Below are 14,309 nucleotides of genomic sequence, written 5' to 3' on the forward strand. Positions count from 1 at the left end.
AACACTTTGACTTTCTTTTCTTTTTCCTATTTTATAGATGAGGAAGCAAAAGGTCCTAAGAGGTTCAGTGACTAACAGCTGGCTGAAGGCAGTGAGTGTAGGACCCTGCGTTAGGCTTGGCTCTGATACAAACACTAGCACTTTATTTTCTAGTGATTCTAACAAATAAAATGGAGTTTTCGCCACACACAAGTTTTACAGACAACTAAAACTTAAGGACTAAATAACTGTCGGTCATTTTTCTGAAATCTGTCCTAATGTGTATTTTTCATATTTTCCTGGCTTGAAAAACAAAGTAAAGGGAACTTCACTTTGCCTTTCATGATGCCTCATTCAGCATTATGATCATTAATTACTGGGTTATTGTAAATGGAAATCTTAAAAGACTATTGGAAGTATGAAAAGTTTGGTCAGTAGTGATTCTCTGTGTCTTAGAGGAAGCTCTAAAAATATTTGTTAGTGGATTGGTTCTGCACTTTGGCTATCATAGTCTTTGTTGTTTGTTGTTGTCATGGACTGTAGTCTGCCAGTTGCTTGTTTACTTTATAAACTGATGACTTTTTTGATCATCAAAAAACCCAGAAGGCATTTCATTCCAAATAAACTGGTTAAATAAGGTAGGGGATTAAGGGTTCTTAGAACTCAATTTTCTCATCCCAATTTCTACGTAAAAATACAATTCTAGAAAAGCAGTTAAATAGATCTCACAAGCTTGTAATAAAATTCATTTCTCTGTTTTACATATTAACATGTGATTCATTTAAGATTATCCGTATCTTGTACATGGATGGATGAATGGATAAAGAAAATGTGATATATACATAGAATGGAATATTACTCAGCCTTAAAAAGGGAAAGAAATTCTGTTATTTGCAACAACATGCATGAACTTGAAGGGTATTACACTGCGTGAAATAAACCAGTCACAGAAGGACAAATACTGCACAATTCACTTACAGAGGGCATCGAACATAGTCACACTCATAGATGCAGAGATCAGAGCACTGGTTACCAGGGATAGGAGGCAGGGGGAGACAAGGAGTTGCTAATCAATAGGTATAGAGTTTCAGTTATTCAAGATAAATAAAGTTTAGAAATCTGGTGTACAATATTATGTTTATAGTTAACAATATTGTATTACACACTTAAACATATGTTAAGAAGACAGATTACATGTTACAAGTTCTTGCCATAATAAAATAAAACTAAAAATATTTTTTAAAATATATACCTGGCTTATATTTAAATTTTTGTCACACAGCTCTCGATATATATTACTTCCTGAATATTAATTATTTCTTAGTAGTCCACAGAACCACTCTTCATTAAATCAAAAATTTGCCTTTCTGATATTTATGGATTTCACTTGTATTGAAATGGCTGTTGAATATTATATTGACTCAGAAATTTAGCAGCACTATGCATATTTAAGCTTACTTTGAGTAACATTCTAAAAATTGTCACTTAATTACAAATTAACATCAATAATTTACATCAACTTTAAACCTTGTTGGTTGGTAGATATGTATTTTTAATTCACTTTCTCAAATATCTGTGACAGTGTTCACTTCGGCAGCACATATACTCAAATATCAATGACATTTTTGAAACATCTGCATCTCCCCCCATCACCGCACAACTCTAACAAAATAGAGATTTGACTTTTTATGCCCTGGAAATATGCATCTTTATTTAGAAATAGAGCTACTTATTGATAACGTTGCACATCTATAATGCAATTCTAAATCCAGGGCAATAGAGTAGTTTCTTGGGTAAGGAAATGTTATTTTCCAGTAGTGCTTAGTGTCCACTTTTTCATGCATGTTCTGTTTGTGGTTCTAAAACTGCTCATAAATTAACATGATAATCACCATAATTGCACATGGTAGCCGAGAATCAATCTTCAATATTGTCATTCATGTTATAATTGAGCATGTAAATCTAGATATGGCATCAGTCATGTGCTATCAATTCTTTACATTACCATACAGATTTAGATATTGCCTTAAGAGACGGCATAAATTCCAATAAAGATGATGCCAATGAAATTTTAAATATTTTGTAAAATCTTATAGGGTAACAATAATTTATGATATGCAAACCTACTACAACACTTGATATGTAAAATTCATGATTCATTACCAGATCTGAGTATTGCATTAAGAATTATATTAAAAATCTGATGGTATTGCCTCAGCAAAGTTTTGCCCGATTAAAATTAATTTTAAAAACAATCAGGACTTCCTTGGTGATCCAGTGGTTAAAACTCTGTGCTCCCAAGGCAGGGGACAAGGATTTGATCCCAGGTGGTGAAAGTGACATCCCACATGCTGCACTGTGTGGCAAGATTAAAAAATAAAATAAAATGTTCATTAAAGCATTTTTTAAAACTATCAAAAAGTTCTACTGAATCAAAATATATTGTCTGATTCGGCATACTGTCAACATATGTTGCATTAAAATATTAATCATAGCATAATTAATGACATTTCTAAAATGAAAGGAAGAGTAACAATTACTATGAAATAAATATATACTAATTTATCAGTTCCATATTTCTTTATATTATCCAAATATCACTGGTTCATCAACAAAAGGCCAGACATGCCAACCATAATTAAAATCAGTCATCCTTTACATTTTCTGACTTTGAGTTATAAAACAGTAACATAGTTCCTCACATTTAAAATTTTTGTTATTATAAATGTAATTTTTTCAGTGTAGGGAGATAAAAGATATTTAGCAATGTTAGCTTAATTTTTAACATGTAAACATCCAGGACTATAGTGTATGAGCCCCCACAAATGCTAGGGTTAATTTATTAAAAGTCATTACATAAATATATAAAGTATTGTTTCATTCCCAAGGGTTTATACGTTATTTACCCGCCTCATTTACAGTTTATTGGTTGTTACAGTTTGTGATGCTAAAAAAGGATACCACCCATACCAAACATCCCCACTGAAGATTACAAAACAAACAAAGGCAAAATGCAGTAAAAGGCTTTTTTTGTCTGCGGCGCTCTCTCTTCATCATTGGTTGTCTGTGCCTCATCTGACGTTGTCTCAACCCGGGAATCAGAGTTTACTACTATTTGCGTGGTCAAACGGTACAGAATGAATCTTGAAGGAGGAGTCCCTGCTGGGGCTCCAAGGGAACCACATGTAGACACGCACAACCTTCAGTTTCCTGACCTCTGGAGCTCAGTGTGGGAAGTAAACAGACATCGAATGGACCATGACGGATCCAGGATTGGGAGAGAATTGGACCAGAGCCCTGTGTACATCAGGGCCTAGGTAGGTTGATTGCAGCCTGATTTCAGTTTGGTTCAGTCCTGTAACAGGAATTTAAGCTGTGGAGTTGGAACGCAAGACCTCTTGAGAAAGATGTACATTTATGGAGAAAGCATGAAGATTTGGGTTGTTGTGTAACCTGGATGTCCAGAGTTGAAAAGCTTGTGGCTGCTTTGAAGAATGAATTATTATATTAAATTTTGGTTATGAAGCTTTTAACTTTGTAGCCTTCCTGTCTGAAGAAATAAAATACTTTAAATGAAAAAAAATGCTGTAATAAGATAATAATAGAACTTGGTTGCTCACTAAGACATTGACGGGCTTCCCTGATAGCTCAATTGGTAAAGAATCTGCCTGCAATGCAGGAGACCCTGTTCAATTCCTGGGTCGGGAAGATCCGTTGAAGAAGGGATAGGCTACCCACTTCTGTATTCTCAGGCTTCCCTTGTGGCTTAAATGATAAAGAATCTGCCTGCAATGAGAGAGGCCTGGGTTCGATCCCTGGGTTGGGAAGATACCCTGGAGAAAGGAAAGGCTACACACTCCAGTATCCTGGCCTGGAGAAGTCCATGTATGACAAAGAGTCAGACACGACTGAGCGACTTTCACTTTCACTAAGACATTGACTTCTGTGTTATTTCCAGTCCTACAAAGACAGTATATTTCATGTGCTTTATTGTGAACTAATAAATGTAACCTATAGATACTAATAGAATTGTTATATATATCATGTCAGAAATTATTATTATGAGCTTAAGAGATTCTAACAGAACTATTAGAAAAAAGATTTATTATAGGTATTCTATTAAAATCTTAGGGATGCAAATCTATTAATAATAATTAGATAGAGTTATATATTGATAATGCTCAGTCTCATTAAATATTTAAATAAATTGGTGATGAAGATGAGGGCCTTGATCTTGACCCAAGTGTTTTTGAGACTCCCTGTTTCTAAAGTATACCAACATATCTAAATGACAACAATTCTAGATGCTTAGATAATAAAAACATATTTGAGACAGATTTTATTATTGAAATATATGTATATATCATTTTATTGCTACACCTTTTTCTTCCCCAGAATATCTCTTCTACATCAAGCAACTTTTCTGTGGCTTCCAGGCAATGTATACATTTCCCATTTTAAAGATTTCTCTACTAAGTGAACCCTTCAGGCTTCTGTGGAGGCTCAGATGATAAAGAATCTGTCTGCAATGCAGGAAACGCAGGTTCGATCCCTTGGTCTGGAAGATTCCTTGGAGAAGGGAATGGCAACTGTCTCCACTATTCTTTTTTTTTTTTTTTTTTTCTCCACTATTCTTGCCTGGAGAATCCCATGGACAGAGGAACCTGACTCCATGGGGTGGCAAAGAGTCAGGCATGACTGAGCGATTAACACATGCACTACACTACATTCTCCATTGTACAAGCAGTTTCAAATTAAAGAGTACATCAAGATGTTTCTGCTGGAGATGAGTGGGGAAGAATGGAAAGGATGCTTGAAGGGAAGGCTAAAGAAAAAGGGAAACCTAGCAGTTGATGGAGGCTTTTGGAAGGAACAAAGGTAGCTGTGGTCTGGAGAAATTTAAGGAAAGAACCAAGATATATAAAGGGTGTTTTAGGGAGTTTGTCACGTGCTTTGTTATTTAAACTTACCTCTTTCATTTTATAGCCTTAAAGTAGGTTCGATTTGTAGGCTGTATTCTTTTCTAATATCACTGAAAAGAGATTAAGGTAAAAAAATTTTCAAATCATTTGCTATCTGAAATCATCTCTATGAGCTAGTTGTTCATAGAAATGTGTGGAGAAAGCAGAGGACTTAGGATGAAGCCCTAGCAACCTGTCATCCTGCAGTCAGGTAGCAAAGAGTCAATAAAGATGAGACAGAGGGAGAGGAGAAGGAGCAACACACAGATTCAGCAAATCAAGAAAGACAGTGTTTGGGGCACAGAGTGGTCATGCTGCTAAGAGGTAAGGAGGAGGCAGAAAACTGGCCCTTGGGTTTGGCAACATGACAAGTGACATGGACAAGGACATTTTTGAGGCCTCATGGGAATGAGAGCCAGATATAAGTAGGTCGGAGAGAGACTTGGAGGAGGAAAAAAATGACAACCATCTACATAGGAAAACCTTACCAGAAGGTTTTCAGGGAAGGGGAACCAAGAAAATGTGACTGCTGCAAGAAGGTCTACAGGAGGAAGAGGAAGACTTTTTTTACCTGCAACCAGAGAAAAGCAGGAACGATGGCTGTGAGTGCAGGGAGCGGGCTTGTCTGATACTGTTGGGAAGAGCATGGTTTCATGAAATGCGGTCAAGGACAGATGGGGGGCATGCAGGTGGGTTAAGCTACTAATTCTTAAACTTAGCTTCACATTGGAAGCTAAGTTTTGTGGCAAGTTTTAAATAGTCCTTATGTGTAGATCACACCCCCAGAGATTCTGATGTAATTGAAATGGGATGAAGGCAGGGGATTATGAGTTTCTACATCTTCTCAGCTTATTCTAATAGCAGCAAATTTTGAGAGTCACCAGGTTAAGATGTTTGAGGATAGAGAACATATTAGGCATCAAGTCCAGACTGCCTGTTACGCGAAAACAAAAGAGATAGGGGTCATTTCTTGCTTTCAAGGAAACTACAAATCCATAAGCCATTCAGAAATCTTCTGTTCAGGAAATCTGAAAATAATTTAGGTATATTAGCATTTTAAATATATTAAAGAAAGCAAGGTATAAGTCGTATGAAATTATGCAGAATAAGGGGAATAAGGAATTGATTTTAGAGTGGATGGTTCAAGGAATGCTTGTTATAGGAGAATAATGAGCTACATTCTGAAGAAGTGAAGGGGAAAAAAATGAAAGATGTCTGAAGGACATTTCAGATAAAGACAGCAATGTGAATAAAAGCAGGTGATCAAAAAAATATGGGGGAACATATTTCTGAATAACTGGGGTACAGGGATGGGAGAGAGAATTTTCACTATGTACCTCTTTTTTTTTTAGCCTTTTAAACTGTTGAAATGTGTAAGCATTTAACCCCTTCAAAAACAGGTAGACAGATATGTAGGTAATTTTTTATCTAAAAAGATCAGTCTGAATTGAAAGACAAGGATAGTAAAAAGTGAGGGTCATGAAATATGAAAGAGCCAGTTGATAAAGGTATTAGAAGTGCTAACAGTATCCATAGGAACATAGGCTGTTTTCTCTAGCCTATCACCCGAAGAAACAGAATAATAGTTTAAGAACACAAAGTCCAGCATCACTGTAGTGAAATGAGGCTCGGCAGGCACCAAGCAAGAAGTCAATGTGGAGCTCTGTATTTGATGAGCTGATCTAATCCTTCTACTGATAGAAAATGTAGAATCAGATGAAATGCATCTTATTGCTATTCTTTAGGGAAAAAAATCTTTTTTTTTTCTTTGTTTGTTTGCTTGTTTCATAGTATTTGCAGCCCTTACGTCATTAATTACTTTAAAGAGATACTCATGTTCTTTCACGTGGTCTCTTCTGCCAAAGAGTGCTTGTCCTTACTCAGTCAGTCATGTCCTACTCTTTGTGATCCCACGGACTGTAGTCCACCAGGCCCCACTGTCCTTGGTATTCTCCACGCAAGAATACTGGAGTGGGTTGCCGTTTCCTCCTCCAGAGGATCTTCCCTAGCCAAGGATCTTGCGTCTCCTGCATTGGCAGAGACGATAGGGCAAAAGGTTATATGTTTTCTCTTCAATTATCTTTTCATGATTTACAACTATATTGTAAAACAATTTTTCATTAATGCAAGATTTTTAAGTGCTTTAAACAATTTAGAGAAAAGCTTAGTTCAAGGGCATAATAGTACTGAGTATTGGCTGCAAATCGAAATTATAAATTACTGAAAACAAGTTAAGCCATAGTCAATGTTTCCTGTTGCCCTTCAGTATGGTACTAAATTTACCTATAAGTTTTTGAATAGGTGGAACTGTATTAGGTGCTGAGGTAAAGCCAACACCAAGACTTGATATATTAAAAGCATAAAACAGTGAAACAGGTACATTATGAAATTATCATTTCTTTACTCTGGCATCGTTTAATGGAAAACTTTAGTGTGCTTATTTGCTTTACTTTTAAAAATTAATTTAGAAAACTTTTCACTTTTGGAAAGTAAAAATAGTCATATGAAATATTACCAGTATTCATTCTTCATACTAATAATATTATAAGGGTTTAGAGTTGAAAAAGTACCTCACATTGCTCATGCAGTCTTTACAATAACCATGTTACCCTTCCCATCTTGCCCAAGTGCAGTGTTCACCGAGATTGATGTGACCAATGTCTCCTAACTGGGCAGTATCTGTCAGATCCACATTGTCTGAATTCAATTTTCCTTTTATTCTACTCCTGTCTTATTGTTCCTTATCTTTTGTGGTTCACACTGGTACACTGTGAACTCTTGTACAAATTCCCTGCATGTTATTTTAGTATAGCCAAAACAAAACAAAATTAACAATAAAAACATTTAGAGAGATAAACTTGTCTGTTAAAGACAGCTAGCACAACATCACACAATATAAGATCCTTCACATGGTGAAACCAGAGGGGCTGAGGAGCCATCCTGGTTTGTACAAATAAGATATTTGGCTATTATAAACAGTGCTGCGATGAACATTGGGGTACACATGTCTCTTTCAGATCTGGTTTCCTCGGTGTGTATGCCCAGGAGTGGGATTGCTGGGTCATATGGAAGTTCTATTTCCAGTTTTTTAAGGAATCTCCACACTGTTCTCCATAGTGGCTATACTAGTTTGCATTCCCACCAACAATGTAAGAAGGTTCCCTTTTCTTCACATCCTCTGTGGGAGAAGGTGAGGGTGGGATGATCTGAGAGAATAGCATTGAAACATGTATATTATCAAGTGTGAAACAGATCGCCAGCCCAGGCTGGATGCATGAGACAAGTGCTCAGGGCTGGTGCACTGGGAAGACCCAGAGGGAAGGGATGGGGAGGGAGGTGGGAGGGGGGATCAGGATGGGGAACACATGTAAATCCATGGCTGATTCATGTCAATGTATGGCAAAAACCACTACAATATTGTAAAGTAATTAGCCTCCAACTAATAAAAACAAATGAAAAAATAAAAAATAAAACAAAATTTAAAAAGATATTCAGGTTACTCTTTACAAAAAAAAAATTAAAGGGCAAACCATGATGTAAAACAGTTTCAGACCCACAACAAGGGAGGGGTCAAGTGTGTTGAACCTAAGCTTTGCAAGACTACAGAGCAAAGTTTACAATTTTTCTCCTTCCCCACCATAAAGATATCATTTGTAGCAGTTTCATCACCTTCAAAAAAATTTTTTTTTGAACTTTGCCTGAAATTTCCAAAATATAAATACCCAGTTTCAACAACCATCAACATTTTGCCAAGTTTATCTTTCCTGAATTTAAAAAAAAAATCTTATTTTGGTTGAAACATTTTAAAGCAAATTCCAAACATGTTTTCATAAATATTTTTGAGTATTTTTGAATAGAAACATGTTACCCTAAATATTTTAGTGTGCCTCTTTACAAATAATAAAATAAGGAACATTTCTTTACATAACTAAATGCTATTAATTTATCTAACAACATTAATAATAATTCATTAATATTATCTAATGCTGAGTTCATATCTAACTTTTCCCAATTATCTAAACATAAAAACAAAAGAAAAATAAAACTAGGGACAACACATCAGCTTCCAAAGAAGATTCACATATATTATTGGGTTGTATGGTCTCTTAATTCTTTTACAAAATTTCTCAGTCTAGAACAGAGTTCTCTCTCTCTCTCTCAATCTCATGCTCTCTCTCCCCCTTCTCTTCTCACTGCTATTTCCTTATTGGGAAAACCAGGTCAATTTTCCACTTTATATATGTGGCTGATAATGGTCCTTTGCATTGCCTGTCTGGTGTCCTTTGATTTCCAATGGCCAAGAAATTAGTCCTAAAGACTCAAATAGATATGAAATAAACTACACAGCCCCATCTATAAATATTCTTTTAAAAAGATTATTCCATGTAATACCTAGAAATATTATTCTTTCGATCTTCAGTGGAATATACTGTAAAGAAAAAGTGGTTTTACCATAGATTTATGAACTTTAAGTGATTCATGTGAAGGTTGCAAAATGGGATTTTTTTTTCTAATTTTATTATTTCTTCTATATTTATTAACTGGAATTCTTTTGTTTAGATGAAATTTTCCTCATTAACTAATTCAGTATAAACTGAAATATGGGCTTCCTTGGTGGCTCAGATGGTAAAGAAACCGCCTGCATTGTGGGAGACCGAGGTTCGATCCCTGGGTCAGCAAGATACTCCAGAGAAAGGAATGGCAACCCATTCCAGTATTTTTGCCTGGAGAATCCCATGGACAGAGGAGCCTCGTGCGCTACAGTCCATGGTAGGGGCAGAGTCATACATGAATGAGCAACTAACACATTCACTTTTCACTTCAAAATGAAATACAGTTCATTGCATAGAGATAAGATGTCCTGTACACTTCTCCCCCTGTAACTGTCAGTTTTTAGAGTGATGAGTTGGACTGTGGACACTTCCAATGGCATTCTGTGGATTTTCTTTTCTGCTTCTCTTTCTCCTTCCCTCCTCCTATCCCTTCTTTCCTTACTCTCCCTTTCCTCTCCACTGTCCCATTTCCTCCCCTCTTCTCTGTCTAATTTGAACTCGTTGCTTTTTCTCATTTCAATGTGTTGGACCTACCCTTACAGGTATTATTTCAATGTTCAAATTACCCCATTTTGGCCAGTGGGAGAACCTTCAAACTTTTTTCTATGTCCCTTTTGCAAGATTCCACAATCTTTGATAGTGTCCTTGCTTTATGGGACAATATAATATTATAATATCACAAACCCATCATGTACATTTTTTTTTGCCTCGGCCCTGGAGTCAGTCACTTCTCCAAAGACTGCTTTTAGTAGGAAATGGTATTTAGAGACAGGGATCTTGCCGTTATTTACTGCTAGTAGCTTGTCATTGCTTCTAAGGTTTTTCCTTAGAAAGATTTAAGATACAGAGCTTTGCTTTTTTGTTTTTTAAAGAGCCAAGGAAAATTTATATGTTTTCACTGATATTCCCACTCAAATATAAGATTAAAAGGTCTTTTTTTGGTTTTATATTCATATCTCTTTTCCCCCTTATGCTAAATTACTGATATTTAAGAAAATTAACATACTTCTTTATCCTATTATATACTTGTAATAATTTTAAAAGTAACAATACTGATATTATTCCCAGCATTGATTATTTACAGAATTATAAGACTTCTTGGTATTTTTGTTTGTTTGTTTTTTTGTCTTTATAGTATATTCCAACTCATTGGAAAAGACCCTGATGCTAGGAAAGATTGAAGGCAAAAGGAGAAGGGGGCAGCAGAGGATAAGATGGTTAGACAGCATCACGAACTCAATGGACATGAATTTGAGCAAACTCCAGGAGATAGTGGAGGACAGAGGAGCCTGGTGTGCTGCAGTCCATGGGCTCACAAAGAGTCAGACACCACTAAGCAACTTAACAATAACAATAATATATTCCACTGAAGATTAAGAGCAATACTACTTCTAAGTTTACTTGGATATACTTCCTTCTCTCTGTTAGAAAACGGCATTAACTTAATATCCAGGCAGATTTATTTAGTTCAGTTTGCTTTTAATGTTTACAGACTACTTATTAAGTTTGGTTTTTTAATTATGTAAAAAAAATTTAAAACACACCAAGGTGAAACCTGTGAAACAAGTTTTGCTTCCATCCCTGTTCTCTTTATCCTCCCTCTTACTAACATAATTTTTTATTAATTTTGGCTTATCAATCCACTATTGTTTCTTTTTGCAAATATTACCAAATATGCAACTTATACAAAATACACAACATGCTAGATAACCTATTACATACTATCTTTCTTTCATATAATTTCCCGTTACAGCTCCATCTTATTTCATTACATTGATGACCCATAGTTTATTAATAAGTTCTCTACTAATGAAGCCTCCTTGTGGCTCAGATGGTAAAGAGTCTGCCTACAATGCAGGAGACCCAGGTTCAATCCCTGGGTTAGGAAGATCCCCTGGAGAAGGAAATGGCAACCCACTCCAGTAATCTTGCCTGGAAAATCCCGTGGATAGAGGAGCCTGGAAGGTCCATGGGGTCGCAAAGAGTGGCAAAGACAAGACTGATTGACTTCACTTTCACTTTTCACTTTTCTCTATTAATGATCTTCTTCTGATGGAAGGGGCCATGCTCAGTAAATCTTTAATCCAATTTTCTGTTGATGGGTGGGGCTGTGTTCCCTCCTTGTTGTTTCACCTGAGACCAAACTCTGATGGAGGTAATGAAGATAATGGTGATCTCCTTCAATAAAATTGGATCAAAGATTTACTGAACATGGCCCCACCCATCAGAACAAGACCCAGTTTCCCCCACAGACTTTCCCATCAGCAAGCTTCCATAAGTCTCTTATCCACATCCATCAGAGGGCAGACAAAATGAAAACCACAGTCACAGAAAACTAATCAAACTGATCACATGGACCACAGCCTTGTCTAACTCAATGAAATTGAGCCATGCCATGTAGGGCCAGCCAAGACAGATGGGGTCATGGTGGAGAGTTCTAAAAAACGTGGTCCACTGGAGAAGGGAATGGCAAATCTCTTCAGTACTTTTGCCTTGAGAACCCCATGAACAGTATGAAAAGGCAAAAAGATAAGACACTGAAATATTAACTCCCCAGGTCAGTAGGTGTCCAAGAGACTACTGGAGAAGAGTAGAGAAATAACTCCAGAAAGAATGAAGAGACAGAGCCAAGCAAAAACAACACCCAGTTGTGGATGTGACAGTAAGGGAAGCAAAGTCCGATGCTGTAAAGAGCAATATTGCATAGGGACCTGGGATGTTAGGTCCATTAATCAAGGTAAATTGGAAGAGGTCAAACAGGAGCTGGCAAGACTGAACATTGACATTTTAGGAATCAGTGAACTAAAATGGACTGGAATGGGTGAATTTATCTCAGATGACCATTATATCTACTACTGTGGGCAAGAATCCCTTAGAAGAAATGGAGTAGCCATCATGGTCAACAAAAGAGTCTGAAATGCAGTATTTGGGTGCAATCTCAAAATGACAGAATGATCTTTGTTCATTTCCAAGGCAAACCATTCAATACCAGAGTAATCCAAGTCTATGCCCTGACCAGTAATGCTGAAGAAGCTGAAGTTGAAAGGTTCTATGAAAACCTACAAGACCTTTTAGAACTAATGCCCAAAAAAGATATCCTGTTCATTGTAGGGGTCTGGAATGCAAAATTAGGAGTCAAGAGATACTTGAAGTAACAGGCAAATTTGGCCTTGGAGTACAAAATGAAGTAGGGTAAAGGCTAACAGAGTTTTGCCAAGAGAACACACTGGTCATAGCAAACACCCTCTTCCAACAACACAAGAGAAGATTCTACACATGGACATCACGAGATGGTCAATACTGAAATCAGATTGATTATATTCTTTGCAGCCAAAGATGAAGAAGCTCTGTACAGTCAGCAAAAACAAGACCAGGAGCTGATTGTGGCTCAGATTGTGAACTTCAGTTCAGTCACTCAGTCATGTCTGACTCTTTGCAACCCCATGGACTGCAGCACACCAGGCTTCCCTGTCCATCACCAATTCCCAGAGTTTACTCAAACTCATGACCATTGAGTCGGTGATGGCATCCAACCATCTCATCCTCTGTCGTCCCCTTCTCCTCCTGTCTTCAATCTTTCCCATCATTAAGGTCTTTCCAAATGAGTCAGCTCTTTGCATCAGGTCACCAAAGTATTGGAGTTTCAGCTTCAACATCAGTTCCTCCAATGAATGATCAGGAGTGATTTCCTTTAAGATGGACTGGTTGGATCTCCTTGCAGTCCAAGGAACTCTCGAGAGTCTTCCCCAACACCACAGTTCAAAAGCATCAGTTCTTCCCCTCTCACCTTTCTTTGTAGTCCAACTCTCACATCCATACATGACTACTGGAAAAACCATAGCCTTGACTAGATGGACCTTTATTGGTAAAGTAATGTCTCTGCTTTTTAATATGCTGTCTAGGTTGGTCATAACTTTCCTTTCAAGGAGCAAGCATCTTTTAATTTCATGGCTGCAATCACCATCTGCAGTGATTTTGGAGCCCCCCCAAAATAGAGTCATCCACTGTTTCTACTGCTTCCCCATCTATTTGCCATGAAGTGATGGGACCAGATGCCATGATCTTAGTTTTCTGAATGTTGAGCTTTAAGCCAACTTTTTCACTCTCCTCTTTCACTTTCATTTAGCTCTTTAGTTCTTCTTCACTTTCTGACATAAGGGTGGTGTCATTTGTATATCAGAGGTTATTGATATTTCTCCCAGAAATCTTGATTCCAGCTTGTGCTTCATCCAGCCCAGTGTTTCTCATGATGTACTCTGCATATAAGCTAAATAAGCAGGGTGATAACATACAACCTTGACGTACTCCTTTCCCTATTTGGAAGCAGTCTGTTGTTCCATGTCCAGTTCTAACTGTTGCTTCCTGACCTGCATACAGATTTCTCAAGAGGCAGGTTAGATGGTCTGGTATTCCCATCTCCTTCAGAATTTTCCACAGTTTATTGTGATCCACACAGTCAAAGGGTTTGGCATAGTCAATGAAGCAGAAATAGATGCTTTTCTGGAACTCTCTTGCTTTTTTGATGATCATGAAATCCTGATTGCCAAATTCTGGCTTAAATTGAAGAAAGTAGGGAAAATCACTAGACCACTCAGGTATGACCTAAATCAAATCCCTTACAATTATACAGTGGAAGTTACAAATAGATTCAAGGGATTAGGTCTGATAGACAGAGTGCCTGAAGAACTATGGATGGATGTCCATGATATTTTCTAGTAGGCAGTGTTCAAGACCATCCCCAAGAAAAAGAAATGCAAAAAGACAAAATGGTTGTCTAAGGAGACCTTACAAATAGCTGAGAAAAGAAGAGAAGCTA

This window comes from Dama dama, chromosome 17, assembly GCF_033118175.1.
Source record: "Dama dama isolate Ldn47 chromosome 17, ASM3311817v1, whole genome shotgun sequence".
Lineage (NCBI taxonomy): Eukaryota > Metazoa > Chordata > Mammalia > Artiodactyla > Cervidae > Dama > Dama dama.